This window comes from Octodon degus, unplaced genomic scaffold (genome assembly GCF_000260255.1).
Source record: "Octodon degus isolate 3935 unplaced genomic scaffold, OctDeg1.0 scaffold00060, whole genome shotgun sequence".
NCBI classification, from domain to species: domain Eukaryota; kingdom Metazoa; phylum Chordata; class Mammalia; order Rodentia; family Octodontidae; genus Octodon; species Octodon degus.
This window is the reverse complement of record NW_004524636.1, coordinates 2,930,392-2,935,944: the sequence shown is the minus strand read 5'-3', so window position 1 is coordinate 2,935,944 and position 5,553 is coordinate 2,930,392. Positions and strand designations below refer to the sequence as shown.

The following is a 5,553-nucleotide window of genomic DNA, read 5'->3' as shown; positions in this document are numbered from 1 at the left end:
TTTTTCTCTAATTTGGTCTGCAAACTTAGCTTGTTACCCATCCAGAAGACAAGCTTATTGCTATTACCATAAAACCTAGGCTGTTAAGCTTAACCTTACTATCTGTCTGAATATCAAACATCTTAGGCATAACATGGAACAGGTATTTTTCATCAAGTATTGATATATTGAACTTAATTCCCTACAGAATATGATAAAAAATTTTAAAAATTAGAATATATTTTAAAAATAGGCACAAAGAATTATATACTTCTTATGTTTACACCTAAGTCCAAAAACTAACCATATACAACCTTGTAGCAGGACAGTCCCACAATATTCCTTTTCCTGTCTCTTGCTTTCATTCACCACCCCATTCTTTTTGAACAACCATCTACCCAAGAGATTGCATATCAGCAACTGGCATATCATGACAAGGAGCCTATATTCAGAAGACCAGAATGACAGGCACTCAATAGAGACTTTTTTACCTAAAAATCAACAAAAGTAAAAGTATTCAAGGAAGGAAAAAGAAATGAAATTTTAAAAAGCAAAAAGTAAATGGAGCAGTAGCACAAAATTAATATATGATAAATGTCAGGAGGATTTCCTTAAAAGGAATGAAAATGGTCCAGCTGCTGGAAATCTGGTTTAAAATTCCTATGTTGAAGTTAAAAAAGAAGAAAAGTGGATAAAAATAACATAAAAGTTTAAATATATATGTTATGGTAACATGTATATTTGTACTCCAGGAAATTGAAAGTCATTGAAATGAAACTTGTTTAGGAAATTTAGATGACTAAAACTGTCTCAGTGGGAATGGTCTTGTTAAGTCACTTAAGGAAGAAATGTAGGAAGATAAGGAATCATCTCCTCAGCCCAGACAAGGGCATCTACATTAAAACACTGTAGAGCAGCAACAATTCAAAGCGGTTCTGGGGAAGTGATCGGCAGACTGTACCAACTAGAGTGTGACAGAGACACCTGCTCTAAGTGGATTGAAATACAAGGAAGCTTGTTACTTGATGGACCAGGGAGTCCACCAAGTGTGGCATGATGAAGGACACAAGGTTATCACCGAGGAGCTGGTTCTTACCTGATCTCCACTTGTCATCCTGAATAACTGAAGCAACTTCAGGCTTCATTACCTAGATACAAGATCTGTGGAAAGAAGAAAGAGAAGCCTGCTTCCCTAGTGATCTTTTTAAGAGAGAGAAACCTTCTCAGATCAGCAGATAGTATCTGCCTTAGTGGCCAGCTTTGGGCGACACAACCATTTCCAAGTCACAGGGGAGGAAAACAGTTCAGTAATCATAAGAATTCAGTAGTCAACTGCTCAAACCAAGACAAAAATTCTTTTTTTTAATATTAATTTCATTGAGAAAGAAATAGCAATGAGACGGTTTCAAAACAGGTTAGTAGGACAGTTTTAATAATTAATGCATTGCATATTGTTATCTTTGTAGTAGTTATTCATAGTATAAGATACAGATATGATATCTTCTCTAAACACTATTAGTTCAAAACTTTTTTCTCATCTAACTAAGAGAAAGTAGCTGTACATCTATGCAAACTATTTTGTATATACGGATATATATATATACATATATATTTACTATAAAATGGTCCTTCATTTATATCCCCCTTTTTTGTTTACTTTTGTCAGAGATGAGTATTTGCATTGCCATTCATATATTGTAGGTGCATAAATTCAGCAAAGTAATCCAATATAGTTCAGTAGTCTATAATAGTAGTGGATTATCAGCATGACTGGCAAGGTCAGAAGTTGTTGAATTGAGACTTTTACAGCTCAGCATATTAATATGGCTTTACTTTTTATAGCTCATTTTTATACTTTTATGCTGGATGGTTAAGACCAAGATAAACCAAGACCTGGATAACAAAAAATGTAACTTTTGTTTCTGCCAAGGTCAGTTGTCAAATCCTCTCAGGATTTACTCTGAAACCCTGTACCGCAGTTTGTAGATTCTTTGTCAGTGTCAGCCATGTGGATAAGTCACTGCCATTGCTTGACCGATTTGCTGTCTGTGAAAGCCTGAGAAAATGTTTTCTCTCCATGTGACTCTATTTAGGCACACTCTACGTCATCAATCACTTTCCTCTGTGGCCCCATAATCTCCTTGATCAGAAAATTTGAGACACCACTGAGTTACAGGATGCTACAGTACAGGTTCTCTTAAGGACAAAAATTCTTACAACAAGTAATCCATATTCACTGGATTTGGTGTATTTCAGGGTCATTTTAAACTTTTCATACTGTAAGTTACATAGTTTTGATAAGTTTACATTTAAATATTTTGTTGTTACTATAAACAAAATTTCCTATATTTCCTAACTAATTGCTATTATTACATATGAAAGTTATGAATTTCTAAATGTTATAGCTTATAGCCCATTTATTTACTGAAGTCTGTTTTTGTTTGCAAAGGCTTTTAGCCAATTCTCCATTTTCCATATGGAAATCATGAAGCATTATTCTTCAGCCCAACAAGTGGATCACCCCTCCAGAACAACATTAAATGGAAAATGTAATAATAGGCATTTTATCCTGTTACTAGTTTAGAATTAGTTAATTCATTTCTTTAAAAGTCTTTTAAGGATAGGTCACCTGCCTTTTAGCATCAATATGTTAGACATTTACTCCCAGAATCTATTATTATTATTATGAATTATATGACTATTATTCCTAACACTAACCCATCCTGGTATTTCTGGAATAATCATTCTCAGTCATACAAGTCCTTTAATGAACTGCCTGATTTTAATGGCTGTAGTTATATTTGAAACATTAATATTTATATTTGAAAGTGAAATTAATATGAAGTTTTTCTTCTCTGTACCATTTTTGTCAGTTATTGGTGCCAATATTATCCTTGTTTTATATAAACTAGTTTGGAATTTTTTCTTTTTATATGTCATGAAAATTTTCAAATAACATTGTAATGATGTATTCTTTTTTTTTTTTTTGATCTATTTTTTAGAAACATAGTGGAATTCTCATGTGAAAACATTTGGGCCAGTGAGTATAGTCTATGACTTCATAGAGGCTTAATCTTCAAAAACTAGTTCCTAATAATTCATCCATATAATTTTGATCTATCTATCTATCTATCTATCTATCTATCTATCTATCTATCTATAATGTTTCTTCTGGGATTAGCTTTAATTAATTATATTTTCCAAGAAAATTATTTCAACTAAATTTAAAATATCATTCACATTTGCATATTTAAAATTCACGGGCACAGAACTCTGAAAACAGTTCACGTATAAATAGCGCCCAAGTTCCAGGGGGGTGAATGGATACTGTGCTTTCATGGCCCTCTTCTTTATGAAGGAAGTGTGTAAAGGTTGCCATAAAGAACAGACAAGTAAGATATGGTATGCACTACAGTGGTTGGAATAAAAATTGGGATGAGTGGGTTGCAGAAAGCAGAGTGCTCAAGTATGTGGACAGCAATCTGCAGAAACAGTGTGAACTTCAAAAGGCCAATCAGGAGCAACATGCAGAGGGAAAGATGAGAGGGGCCACTCCAGGGAAGAAGACATCTGGTCTGCAGCAGGAAAATGTTGAAGTGAACACTAAAAAGAACAAACAAAAACCCCTGGTAATGGAGATAGTGGCAGGACCAGTGAGACACCTCAGCCTCCTCAGAAGAAGAGGGCCCGGGGTTGTTCATACTGTTGAAAATGAAGAAACATTTATGAACAGAGTTGAAGTTAAAGTAAAGATCCCTGAAGTGCTAAAGGCATGACTTGGTGATGCCTGGGACCTAATTACCAGACAGACACAGCTCTTTATCTTCCTGCCAAGAAGAATGTGGACTCCATTTTAGAGGACTATGTAAATTATAAGAAATCCCGAGGAAACACAGATAACAAGTATGCTGTTAATGAGGTTGTAGCAGGGATAAAAGAATACTTCAATGTGATACTGGGCACTCAGCTCCTCTACAAATCTGAGAGACCACAGTATGCTGGGATCCTTTCTGCTCACCCTGATGCACCCATGTCCCAGGTGTATAGAGTACCACATCTATTGAGATTATTCGTACAAATTGGAACAATGTTGGCGTATACACCTCTGGATGAGAAGAGCTTTGCTTTATTACTGAATTATCTTCATGATTCCTCAAGTATCTGGCAAAGAATTTGGCAACTTTGTTTAGTGCCAGTGATTATGAAGTGACCCCTCCTGAGTAGCATTGGAAAGCAGTGTGAGGCACACTCACTGGGGTTTGGACCTCTGTCAACATGTTTTTGTTCCTCGTCTTCCTCTTGTACAAATGATGTACTTTGAAGATGTTAGTGCATAACAAAATTGATGTTTGTTTTGTTTGATTTTAAGCAGAAAATAAAAGGGGTTACAGCTCCTTTTTTTCTTTTTTCTTTCTTTCTTTTTTTTCATTTCAAAGCTGTTACCAGTATATTCAGTGATGGAAAACAGAGACCTGGTGGAATGTTTTATTGCCTAGTTGACAAAGCTGCTTTTGAATGCTGATGGTTCTATTCCTTTGACGTTATGCACTTTTATAATATGTGTTAAAGAGATATGACAAAATGCTCTGATTCCTAGGGCCAAAGGTTCAATTCAGTGTATATAACTGAACATACACATCCATTTGTGATTTTTTTTAAAAATGATACTTAAAGAGTCCTTTCTTTGCAAGTCATCCATGCCATTCCTTAGGCATTTTACTTTTGCTCAAGTTATGGAAGGATGGCGAATTGTTTCATGGTTTTGTATTTGTGCCTAATGCACATTTTAACATGATAGACACAATGCATAGTGTAGCAACAGTTTTCTGGAAAAGTCAATCTTTTAGGAATTGTTTTTCAGATCTTCAATAAAGATTTTCTTTAAGTTAAAAAAAAAAAAACCCTGACGATGTTGCTGGGTTAGTTTCTTCTGGCCCTTTCTTATTTTGTGCTTGTGCTTTCTTCCTTTTTGTTTGCTTAATTTTTTTCTTACTATTTTATTTTGCATATTTTTAAAGAGATATTGCAACTTGTTAATTTCAAATTTTTATAACTCTTTCCATTTATTTGGTGTTTTTTTTTCTTTGCTGTAATTGTGTTGACATAAACTTTTAAGGTTATCTCTTTCCTGGTTCTACTCCCTATGTGTCCATATTTCTGATGTACATTTCATTGTCATTGTTTTCTAGAAACAATGGGTAACCACAAACGCACATGTGTATCCTCTGGCTGTTGGCAATTGCAGGTGCCCACTAATTATATGTGGGTGACCCAATTTCCCATGTTCCTAACAAGCTCATAAGAAGTGCAGACATGGGCTGGAGAAGTAGCTCAGTGGCACAGCACCTATCTGGAAAGCACAAGGTCCTGAGTTTGATTCTTGGTACCATAAACAAAAACAAAAAAAGAAAGAAAGTACAGAAATGCAGATGCTGTTATCCACAGAATACAATTTTTTTTTATTTTTTTCTTTTCAAAGTTGTTAAACATATAGAAATGAGACAGTTTCAAATCAAATCGAAAGTACAGTTTCAACAAATAATACACTGCATATATCCTTCTTAGTGGTTAATT

General features: G+C 34.6%; 1 pseudogene; it reads left to right on the top strand.

The window, feature by feature from the left end:
* The window catches only part of LOC101574011, a 25,682-nt pseudogene extending 21,461 nt beyond the window's left edge, over positions 1-4,221 (top strand).
* The last annotated feature ends 1,332 nt before the right edge of the window (positions 4,222-5,553 follow it).